We start from the raw sequence: 13,629 nt of genomic DNA on the forward strand, positions 1-13,629 counted from the left end.
CCTGAACCTTCGTTCTTCTTCTTCTTTTAAGCTACCCAATCTTCAGTTTCTGCACTATTTCAGCCTTCTGTTCTTCCTTCAGTTTCTGTGTCATTTCAGCCTTCTACTCTCCCTTGGTTCTTGCCTTATGATCTGCTTCATTAAAGATAATTAAATTGGTTTGATTTGCTGATTCTGCAAATTAATCCATTGCTTCTGCTGACTGAATTACAGCTGGAATTGGTGCTTTCTTCATTTTGCCTTTCCTGCGATATTGTCTAATTATGGGAGGTCTACCAGACTTGTTACATCTTAATGTCATTCTAAATACACTAGGTGATTCCTTTGGACATTATATGCTTTAAGATAAGTTACTAACAAATGTACATTATATGCTTTCTTATATACATATAACTGAATTTTCGTACTCAAATTTCACACCAACTGTTGGTATTGCAGTACCTCTCAAAATTTTTGGCTTGCTACTAATATTTTTAGCTTTTTACATGTAGATAAAAAGAAATAATGATGTTGCAGAAGGCAAATGTCCATGGGATTTTTAAAATAATAATAGTTGAAGTCGTAGAAGTCAAGCTTGTTCAAGAGATATGATTTGTGGTAATAGATCTACTACTGCAGGGTATGCTTTCGATGGAAGGGCGATATCTGTGAAGCAACTTTCAATAGGATCTCACTAAAGGAAAAATCAGCTTTTTAATGAAATAACTACCGTAACTGCAAAGCAAAATTGTAATCTTCTTATTATTTGGTTGCTACATTGAGGGAACTTGACGCCTTTGGGTAAATTAGTATCTTAAAAAACAAAGGCCTTGATCAAATATTGTTTGGTATGAAGATGCTAACTGATGATCAATCTTAGTTTAAAATTTCTACTGTGCTTTTCTTGTAAGCAACTGTAACATTAATGCTTGTGATTTCTCTCCTATGATTTACAATATAAAATTTGAAAGTTTCAGAACAAAATAATAATTCTAAAATTTATGTTCAGGAAATCATCATGCAAAATGCTCTTCAGCTTTTGCCTTTCATCACATAATCCTCATCGCAAACTTGTATGCAAAGCCCCTCCACCTAATGTTTTGTTGGTGGATTGGATGGAATCATTTAGATCTTGGGCTCTGACGCCATTTGTTGGACACTTGAACCTTAATAAATACTAATTAGGTCTCTTCCACGCGAAAAGCATAGACCTAATAACATTTATGGAGTTTCCCCAACATTTTGAATCAAGTTGGACCTTGTGAGTCTAGCATCTCTCGTTGCATCAAGCCCACCAACATGTTCTTCTAGTTGTTCATCAAATAAAAGAACCCCAAAAAATCTCTAGAAGTTAAGGTTAGATTCAAATTGAGTTGAATCTGGGTTCAAGCTTGTTCAAATTAATTAGAGATATTGTCAGTGAGATGAATAGTATTACTAATGCAATAAATAATGTTATGAGTGAGATAAATAGTGTCATCAGAGAGTAATTTGAACTAAACTATAGTCTAACTACCTAATTGGAACTCCATCTCAAATCAAGCCAAATCGGCTCGATTTGAATCCACCCTCACTAGAAGCCAACTCCATAGTCGATAATTACAATTGCATAAAACAACTTTTCCCACTAGAAGACATTTTCAACTTCAACATTTACTAAAATTGAGGGATTGTCGTTACTAGTACAACTTATTCCAATGAGATCTCCACATAACAATTCATTGCGGATATATGTTGATCCATCTATGTTCAAGACATGCTTTTAAAAACCAACAGTCCAATCAGCTGAATTGTCACCCACCAACAAAAACGATTATGGTTCATTTGAAAACCATTTTCAAAGTTAGATTGGATTGAATTGGACAATTTGAAATAGGTTACATGAAAAATTAATATTTTAAATTCATTATTGGGACTTAAACCAAAGTTCTCATCGATCAATTTTAAGCATGTGTCCCATCAAATTAAGTTTATTTTAATGATAAAATAATTTAGATTATATTTTAATAATAAATTATACAAAATTATTTTAAATATTAATTTTAAACAATTAACTGGTTTGACCACCAATCAAATTGCCCCTCCACTGAGTTAATTTCCAATCCAATTCCGAAAATATTGGTTCATGGTGTCAAAATGCTACCCTTTTGGAATTTTCCCACTCAAATTGTTGTAGGACAAGTTGAGCTTTGAGAGCTAATCCAACAAAGGGATTTCTAAAAGAATCTCTCCACTCAAATGGTTGAAACTAAGGTCTAATGACTCCAAAACAAACAATTATCTATCGCTATTTGGAATCTCACCATAGACATAATTACGTGAGAGATCGAGCATACAAAGTCCTAGTAAAGTTCTTATTTTAACTAGAAATAAGATTAACAAATAACCTATTGTGAATTTGAAATAACATTAAATCACATAATGATACATTATTCTTGATGAATTCTTATTATAAGGTCAATAGTATCATGTATGCTTAAAACAACACAAAAGTAAACGTAAGATTATATGTGCTAAGTTTTAATTCAAAATGTAAGTCATAATAATTACATTTATGAAGAAATAGTTAAACATTAACTATCATGCTCATATATATCTTAATAATTCAAAGTACATGATAAAAATATAAGTCATAATAAGTACTTTTATGTGATTTTTTTATACTATAATAAAAAATTTCTCTTTTCAGTATTTACCAACATTTGTATGGGAACTCAAAATCAAATTATTTTGAGCCAATGGATTCCTTCTTAATTACCACTTGTTTTAGCACACAAACAACATATGGTCAATCTAGCTTATTATATATGATATGAATAATCTCGTACTTATGCACCATATGAAATATACATATGCATATCAAATCCAATTGTGACATCTCAGATTGAATGATTAATGGTACACTAGGGCAATCTTATGATGAATCATTAACTACATTTTACATGTCTATGTGATTCATCGATCATGTTCAAAAAATAGTTCACTAATTTTTAATTCACATTATATGACTTTCATAATCACTCGTACTAATATCATCTCATGATAGTTAGTGAAGGCATTTAGTGTACCTATTGTGCAATGTCAATGTCTAATTGGCATCATGTACGTAAGAAACACTTCAATGATTTAATCTTCCAAAGATCTATATCATCTAGACAATTTACATGCATACAACATATTTAATGAATAAATAAACAAAGTGAAGTAAAATATGTGAATACAAAACATTTCTTTATTATTATAAGATGAAACGCCCTAAAAATGACAACATGATTGTTTCCTAGTACATACACTAATAAATCCTATATAAGGAAACATAAATCAACATAAGAATATATGTTAACCTAGAAAACCACATATTTAAGACATACTTGAACATAGGAAACTACATATTTTAAATATATTCTAACATATTTTAACATCCCCTTAAACTCAACTTAGCAAACAAACTCAAGTTAGCAAAGGATTTGCTAAATTGAGTTTGTAATACAAGTCAAGAGGTGAAGACTTTTGCTATCTAATCAATAAAAGGTATGGAAGTGAGCTAAAGGGTGTCATTGACAAGATGACGACATGAGTGTACCAAACTAACAAGAGTGTGAGTGTACCAAACTAATAAACTCATCTTTCTACGTAAGTGATGATGTGAGTATACTAAACTAATAAACTCATCTTTCCACATAAGTGATTGCGTGAATGTGTCAAATTAATGAAATCATTTTTTCATGTAAGTGACAATGTGTGTATACTAAACTAATAAACTCAATTTTTCATATAGGTGATGACGTGAGTGTGTGGTCAAACTAATGAACTTATCTTCCCACATAGATGACGGTGTAAGTGTGTCAAAACGAAATGCCGACATAAACGTTCAGCGCTCATACAATGATGAAAATTGAATAAATTGTATTTTTGGTATATTAAATTATATGAATGATAGATAAATTTATAGAAGCCCTAAATTTTGTATAGGGAAATATAAATCAACATTATAAATATACAATAATGCATAGCAAGAAAACATATATTAAAAATATATGCTAACCTAAGAAAACATATATTTAGGATAAAATAGTGTTATATATATAACTTTTTTGTATAAACAACGACATGTCATCATTAGATTGAATAATTATAAATAAAATAATATCTAATCATATAGTGACACATTATTATTTATATACAAAATTATATATATAATTTTATTAATTTATGATATATAATAACATAAATAATCATATATTTGAAATATATTCTAACAAATTCTATCATTATCAATAATGATAAATTATCATATTATTGGGTGTTTACTTTTAAAGGTGGCAATAAGCCACGTCAACATGTGAGTCAGCATGATGCACAAAATTTTAGCATAACATGAAATTTTGCGGGCCATGCCAAGGTCAACTAATAAGACTTGCACAAATTAGAAAATCATTTTTTTATAAATTAAAGAAAGTATATATTTGCAAGGTGAATAACAAAAATACCTACAAAAACAGCTTATTGTACATGGGTATTGAGATTTGGTGGAAACAATACAATTCGTGATATGTTAGATCTTATCACTTTAGTTCAATACAAATTATTATTATTTTTAATTATTTTATATTTAAATTAAAATTATTTAATAATATAATAATATATCATAATTATATACTATTTAAATTGATTGGGCATTAATGATCGAGGTTAACTAAAATATGTTCAAATTTCAATTTTTATTTTAAATCTATTTTTAATTGGATTTAAATTTCATTTGAAGTAGAAAACAATCTTCTTTAAATGCCATGAAAGTCTTTTCCTGTCATCACAAGAAACCGTGAGCATCTTCCAATTAATGCAATTTAATGTTGGGATTTTTCCATTTCCACGCTTTCATTTCATGTCCATGTCATACCAACTTGCCTAACGCCAATGTCGCAAAAACGACAACCCCCTCATTTATTGCCAGATTCCTAAAGTCGACGACATGTTTTTTTTTTATAAAAATGTTTGGTAACATACCTCAAATTCTAAAATTATAAAAATATTTTTTTATAAATTTGAAAAATTTTATCATTTAATATGAAATGACTATTTATAACAATATGTTTAATATTCATATTTTTTAAATTTATTTTCAATACAATCATTTTTTAAATTTTAGGGTAGATTTAATTTTATTTCATGTCAAAAAAGAGGAAAATATATAAAATTTGTATTAAATGCGTTATAAGTTTGATGTTGAAGTGAAAAAAATAAATAAATAAAAAAAACGGATGACCCACAAGTAAGAGTGAGCATACCTGATCCATCCATAAAAATTCATTACTCACGGGTATAGATCCAAAAATCTAAAAATCTTACATGTATTTTGACAGGTTAACCATAGGTTACACAAGATGGATCCACCCATTTTGTCACTTCTATTTAAAAGCCTTAGATTTACAATAATTTTTATATCTAAAATTTTATTTAAAATTCAATCAAAACAAACAATAAACCAGCAAAAAAAGTGGTTATTAGTTAATAAAAATTATTTATTAGTTATAATAAACTATAGTTAGTATGTTAAAACTATTTATTTTGTTAAAAATAATAATTTTTTTATCAGTAGAAAGTTTAGACATAAAGGCCTTTATAGGGGAAATAGCGTAAATATTCGTCACAGATTTTAGAATTGAATATTTTAAATAAAACATGTATTTCTTGATTGTATTCATGGAACCCATAAAATATTAACTAATATAGTTTAATTTCAATAAAATATAAAACTATATTATTTTAATTAATTTCTCTAATACTATTAAGAATATAATTACAAATTCAATTATAGTGAATTTTCAAATATTTATAATTGATAAAATTAAATCAACACTTAAAAGAGTTTGTTGTAGTTAAATGTGATGATCGATGATCATTACAAAATAGTTTTTAAAATTTATTAAATTATTACTATTACTTAGTAATACTTTTAGAATTTGGAAAAATTATGGAAAAGTTGAGAGGTTTAAAGAAATATTTAAAAGATTAGGTGTATAAAAAAATGTCTGATGATGAGGTGGCGGTGATATCATTCCCATCTAACAAAAGACTTTGCGGTCCGTCACAGGACTTTGTATTAATTACACTTGACTATCCAATCAAAAACCCAAATTTTTTCCGATTGGGTTGAATTGTATCGATTTGACCCATTATCTATACAAGCTCCATTACAACTTTCAATAAAAAACCTATGATAAATTTGGTTTGGATCATGATTTAAATATATTTAAGTTATCGAAATAAATTAATTTAAAATTAAATTAAATAAATCGTATTGAATAACAATTTATTCATTGATTTAGATAGATATGCTATTATGTTGATGTTATGATAACATCAACATAAATAAAATTCTTTTTAAATTTTTTATTATGTTATTATTAATGTCTCATGAATATCTAAATAATTCTTAATTTTTTTTAGTTTTTTAAATTAAAAGCAGTCCAATAGAAATGTTATTCTCATATCTTATACAAATAAATATAAATTATGATAAAATTATATGAATTTATAATATATATATATATATATATATATATATATATATATATATATGATAATATCTCATAATTTGTTAGATAATTCTAAATCAAAAGATAAAGTAATTAATAATATTATAAATATATAAATAAATTATACAAATAAAAATTATATCATACTATAGAGTTATACATCAGCCAATTAGAAACGATCACCACAGTTTATTCTAAAAAGTTTGTGTAATTTATTTATAGATATAATTCTATTTTAAAATAACATTCACTGATATAATAATATACTTAAATTAATATACATTTATCTTATAAAATTATGATGACATAAGTAGTCAAAATTGAACCTTGTTGCATGTGAAATAGGAGAAGTTTCTCTATGTGTTGGAATTTAATTTCTTGCTCTTGCAACCATGTTTAGCCCCTCTTATAAAGTTGTATGTACTACATGGATTATTTTGTTGAGTCTTACTCGGCCTCAGTTCCCCATGTTTTAAAATTTCAGAAGATTTTGAACATTCTTTCTGTAGTTTTCTATGCTCCCTCCCTGCTATAAAACAGATTGTTAAGTCACTGCTCATTCCATTTTAGACATGTAGGCACCCCCTGTGATAGTATTCTCTTCAGCTTGTGCTGGACTGGCAGGTCACAACTTTTTCATGTAGACATATAGGCACCCCCTGTGATAGTATTCTCTTCAGTTACTCCTCCTTTTTCATTTGGGTCACAACTTTTATGTTCTTGATTTATATCCTCCTGTATTAATATTCCTCCTCAGTCCTTACGATTTGTTTTAAAACAACCAAATTCTCTTGGAAATGCCTTGGGTTTAACAAAACTTGGAAATCTGCAGGTGGTGCTGTTCCAGCTTTAGCCTAACTCGCATCATCTTCTTACCATGCAGCAGTTGCATCACAAACACTGCCTCATCCACCTACTGTATGTGGTGCAATAAAATATCGGAAGCGCTTATAGTCATGCTGTGGTACACATTAACAATTTTTTACCGGTCCTATTATAATAAAAATACAATATAATGTATTGTTTTAATAAAAATACAATATAATATATTGTTTTATCGCCAAGTAGTCTAAAAAGAGTTTTAAAACATGTTAATAATTTGACTAACTAAATTAAATTTTAACTACTTAATAATAAAATTAAATATTCAAATAAAATAAATTGTAATATCAATAATTATAATTATATGCAATCTATAAAGATTTTATTTGTTGTTAATATTATTTTTTAACATTTCTATAGTTTATTCTTAACAAATTTTCTCAAAGTAATATTTCTCCAAAACATTTGAGTCAATTTAGGTTGTGTCGGGTTACTTTTATGTAAACTTTAACACTATCCTATTAAATTTCAAGTCTTGTCAGGTTGACCAAAAATAAATTTTGTGTCAAATAAACTCAATCCTAATCTGATATTTTTTGTGTCGTATCATATTAGGTTAACGAATCGTGCTGCATCTCAATGATTGCAACCACATTCTGTTAGAAGAAGGGAGTTGCGTCTTGATTGGACAACTAAGTTCAAAATATGCTTGGGAACAGCAAAAGGTCTAGCATATCTCTATGAGGAATCTAAGCCAAAGATCACACACAAAGATTTGAAAGCAAGTAATATTCTACAAATGCACAACTCTGCCCAGAAATACTTGATTTCAGATTGGCCAAGTTGTATGATGACACGAAAACTCACATCAGCACTGGATGCCATTTTTGGTTGAAACCAGATTGCCAAAGTATTGCTTTGTATTTATGTAGTCATTATCATCAATACATGTATTTTGAGTGAACTTTTTGTGTCATCTTTGATAGTCACATGAGCTTGAAACTGGATATGTGTTGATGCTTAAGATTCTGGTGAAACTTAACTGATATGAGTACATTTTCAATAATCTTAATGTATTTTTTGCTTAATTGACTTGTTATTGTTCACACAGGATGATGCAAAATCAGTTAACGTAAAATCTGAGCCAACAAGCTTTAATTTACAACCTTCATACACTGAAGACAATAGGATCAATAATGGCATTGCTTCAAGAGGTCTTGCCTAAGAGAATCCTTTGGGTGATCAACAGAATGAAAAATGTGGAGGTCCTTTTTTTTTTTTTTCTGCTGTTAATTTTGTTATAACAGACCTAAAAGCAGAAATCATCCTTTCTCTTATTGCATCTAATGTCCCAGTGGTTACTGGAAGCATGCAAGTAGCTCCAGCTGCCGCGAACCCGAAGCCAGAAGCAGGCCGTTAATAAACATGAACGACACTCTAAATCATGGATTTCCCAGTCAGAATCGTTTGTTAGATCACCCTGGCTCTGAGAATGCTGTACAAGGTGCAGTTCTCCCCATGGATGAGAACGCGTTACCTGGACTTCAAGCCGGATGGAGAGGCTAAAAAGCGGAACAATGGAACACCTTTAAAAACTTTTGAGCAATACGGCATCTTGTAAGATCTCCTGCCATAGAATGCCTTCTTGTAAATGGAAGTGAGCGAGATTGAACCGAAATTTCAGCCACCACCATAATGTAAATCTTGCATTCGTTGTATACTGCAAATGTTTATTGATCATGTATTCTTTTTTTAGTGCTATAATTTAGCGCTTGTATATTGTAATCAAAGCCCTGTTTTATTTTGTGCTGGTGAATAATTACTTAATATAATACAATGTGCACATTTTACACAGGGTAAGGCTCCGGCTTTGCTTGGTTTCTTATATGATTGTTATTACAAATACACAAGGATTTTTCAGTGAATCTGGATGCTAACCAATGTTTCTTTTCCAGTTCTCTTTCAACGAGGGAAGAACCCAGAAAAGCTTACTCAAGCCAACTCCATACCATAGCCAATAACTGCTGCAGCATAAAACATGTCCTGGCCAGCTTCCTCCTCATCATCAATACTTTGTTTCTGAGCCTGTAGAATCAATGTCATCCAATTTGGTACCAATGGCAACTCCACAAAAGCTTGTTTCTGGTATTTACCGGTCCATCTATGTTCACTGTATCAAAGTATTGTCTTTTGTAGAAGAGATTTTTCTCTTTGCGGGAAATTTCTCTCTTTCCCGTCTTTGCAAGGAAAACAATGAAATATATGTTAAATGTTTAATATAATTATAATAATTTAAAACTTTTCAAGGCAAGTACATTTAGATGAATACTTTCAATGTACTAGAATTTAGATTTATCTATGATGCAATTCACTTAATTAACACCTTCCTCTTCTCTATAAATCAGATATTGTACCAAGACAACTAGAGAACTGACTTTTAATCTTTATACATTTAGATTATATTTTAGGGGGCAAGAGAATAAACATGAAAGTCATGGTGAATCAAGCTAAAACTAAAGGAAACAAACCCATCTCTCATTAACTTTAATCTCACTTTAAAAAAAAAAAAGAAAATATGACACTAAACAACCTGCAACCGTCTTTCTTTAAGAAATATGACGATAACAATTGTCTCTGGTATTGCTGAGAAAATCCTGGGAAAGGTGGTATCCTTGGCTTAGAATGAAGTGTCTTGGGCATAGGTTATCAAGAATGATGTAAAAGAGCTAGTTAACACCTTAAAAACTATCAAAGCCGTTCTCTTAGATGCTAAGGAGAAACAGATTCATAGTGAGAAATTGAGAGTTTGGTTGGAAAAGCTTAAAAAGGTTTGTTATGATGTAGAAGATGATTTAGATGAAGTTGAGGAGGAAGATCTAGGTAAGCAAGTGGTGAATTGTCAGAGCATTACAATGAAGTTGAGAAATAGATTCATAGTTAGAAGTTGAGAGTTTGGTTGGAAAAGCTTAAGGAGGTTTGTTATGATGCAAAAGATGTTTTAGATAAAGTTAAGGTGGAAGATCTACGTAAGTGGTGAATTGTTAGAGCATTACAAGGAAGGTATGCCACTTTTTTTCATCATCAAATTCAGTTGCTTTTCATTTCATTTTGGGGCATAAAATTAAAGAGATTAATAAGAGGTTAGCAAAAATTACAACGGATAAGAATGATTTTAATCTTACTGAAAAAATTGATAGCAATCATGTTATAGGTAGAGAGAGGGAAACCCACTTGTTTGTATGCAATTCAAATGTTATTGGTAGAGATAAAGTCAAAGAAGAGATTATAAAAATCTTATTGTGTCCAAGTTATAGTAGTAAGAGTGTTTCTATTTTTCCTATTGTTAGGCTAGGAGGTCTAGGAAAAACTGTACTACAAGATTGGTGTATAATGATAAAATAGTGAACGATTATTTTAAGTTAAAAATGTGGGTTTGTGTGTCAAATAAATTTTCTCTAAAAAATCTTTTAATTGACATTATCAATTCAGCAACTTGGCAAAAATATATTCACATGTGTATAGATCAATTGCAAACTGAACTACATGATATTATAAGGCATGAAAAATATTTGTTAGTTTTGGATGATGTTTGGAATGAAAATCATGGGTTGTAGTGTGATTTAAAACAATTATTATCAGAGTGTACTAGTGGAAGTAAAATCATAGTAACTAATATAGTGATCGTGTTGCCACAATTATGCGTACTGTATTTACATATAAGTTAGAAGGTCTTGCCCTTGATCAATGTTTGTCCTTTTTTGTTAAATATGCATTTAAAGAAGGGCAAGAAAAACAACATCCCAAATTTATAGAGATTGGAAAAGAAATTGTGAAAAAAAAAATGTGGCGGTGTTCCAATGGCAATAAGAACCTTTGAAAATCCTCTCTATTCTTCAACTTTTGAACAAAAGTGGATAAATGTGATAGATAATGAGATATGAAAGTTGGATCAAACAGAAAATAACATTTTACATACTCTAAGAATAAGTTATAATAAGTTATCACCTCCTTTAAAACAATATTTTCTCCATTGTTCTGTATTTCCCAAAAACTTCGAATTTGCTAGCAGTGATTTGGTTAACTTTTGGATGGCCTATGGGCTTCTCCAAGCCCACAATGAAAATGAAGATTTGGAAAATATTAGCATGCAATATAAAAAGAATTAATGTAGAGATCTTTCTTTCAAAATAATGAAGAATTTTGTAGTGGTGTGTAACTTTTTAAAATACATGATTTGATGCATAATGTTGTTGATGTTTCAAAATGAGTGCTTAATAGCGAAAGGGAGTAACCAAATTGCTTCCAAAACTTATCGACATTTATTTTTTCATGGTGTTGATGGTGAAGTAGTTGCTCTAAACTTTATGCCTAGGTCGAGTAATGTGAGAAGTGTTACGTTTTCTTCAATTATTGGAGAACATATCACTATTAGCCAATCTTTTTTGGAATTACTTATCTCAAGATTTCAATTCTTGTGGATATTAAATTTAGGTGATCTAAGTATAGTAGTGCCTAAAGGAATTGGTAATTTGAAGCATTTGAGATATTTGGAACTACGATGCAACCCTAAAATTAAAAAACTCCCAAGTTCCATTTACAAGCTACGAAATTTAAATATCTATCACTGGTATATTGTGAGCAACTAGGAGGGTTAACAAGAAAAGTGAAGTACTTAATTAGTCTCAGATTGTTAGCCTTAACAGCAATGCAAAAGCATCTACCAAGCAATGGACTTGGCTGCTTGAATTCTCTTCGATTTTTATGGATTCACAATTGCAGCAATTTAGAATATTGTGTGAAGATATTGGCTGCCCGAGAGCCCTTCGAAGACTAACAATCTGAATGTCTGAGTTTAATCTCACTACCACGTGGTGTAAGAAACTTAAGCTCATTAGAAGATCTTAGTTTGGACATTGTGAAAGGCTTAATCTTGATTTGAGCACAGGATCAGACAATCATGATGAACTCAATAGCACAGGGCCTCCCCTTCGATCCCTTTCAATTGTTAATTTGCCACAACTGGTGAAATTGCTGCAATGGCTTCTTCGGTGTTCGACAAACACTTTGGGAGAACTATCAATTCGATACAGTCTAGAATTGTCATTTCCACCGGAGGATATGAATCGTCTCATCTCTTTAAGAGAACTAATAATTCAAGACTGTCCTAAGCTGACGGAAAGATGCAAACCAGAAACAGGTGAAGATTGGCGCAAGATTGCTCATATCCCCAAGATTCAACCTGACAGAGAGATTATTAAGTCAATCAAAAATTAGGTATGACCAAGTGAAATCTCTTCTTCTTAATCAGTTAGTGGGCAAATATTCTTGAAATATATATTTCGTTCAAGTCCAAACTTTAGTAACAATTTGATTGGTTTATCATTAGTAACAAAATTTCTTTATTTATCTTTGTTGGAGACTAAAAGAAAAAAAGTCTCACATCTAATGAAAGTAAGTGAGTGGTATATAAGTGTGGTAGATTAGACCTTAACACAAGCTAATTGGTTTTGTATAATACAAGTTTCGATCTTCACACTTGTGTTCCTAAATACAAGTGATAATGCATTTGCCCAAAACGGGCTCATATAAATAGTAGGCAGTCTATGGTGGTTGTATTTGAAGAAGGGTATGAGTTTCAATCTTCACACTTATAGATTTAATATATTTTCAATACTCTTTCCTTTTTTTAACTTTATTGTGTTATATGTATGCAGGAGAAACTTGAATCAAATGTGTGAGTTTTCTATGTAACAAATTCGTCAAAATCTCGTGTTTACAAGATCTCTATGATTGCCAGTACTAGTAGTGTACTCAAACTCAACTGTCTTGGGAGAAACTTCGCCTATAATAAGAATGCTCCGCACTGTAAGCTGCTTTCTCTGATGTTTGATTATTTTTGTATAATTTAGTGTAGTGCCATTTTTCCTTTCTTAGGTGACTCATTTTGATACTCATCATTCTTCTTTTCCCTATACGTATCTGAGAAATGTTGTGAACAATGTTGGTATTCCATTTGACATCAAGAACATAAAAGTTTATTGTAATGCCTTAAGTGTGTCTCTTATTGTTTATGCCTACCAAATCGTGGTGCATAATGTATGAGGCTGATAACTATAATATTGGCAACTATTGGTGCTGTTGCTTCTGCAGTGGGGCCAGCTGTTGAGAAGCCAAGCACGGTTTGTGCACATGCAATCAGCTGTTGACATGTTTTATATCATTAATTTTGTCATTTGGTTCTGATGTCTTTTGGTCATATGTCATGATTAATTTTGTCGTTCTAGGTTCC

The 13,629-nt window shown here is 30.3% G+C and overlaps 1 protein-coding gene across 1 annotated transcript in view; it reads left to right on the forward strand.

The window, feature by feature from the left end:
* Positions 1-13,629, forward strand: part of LOC123227490 (probable LRR receptor-like serine/threonine-protein kinase At1g56130) — a 191,347-nt gene that overhangs the window by 121,354 nt on the left and 56,364 nt on the right. The gene's annotated exons all lie outside the window — the stretch shown is intronic.

Source organism: Mangifera indica, chromosome 10 (assembly GCF_011075055.1).
Source record: "Mangifera indica cultivar Alphonso chromosome 10, CATAS_Mindica_2.1, whole genome shotgun sequence".
NCBI classification, from domain to species: domain Eukaryota; kingdom Viridiplantae; phylum Streptophyta; class Magnoliopsida; order Sapindales; family Anacardiaceae; genus Mangifera; species Mangifera indica.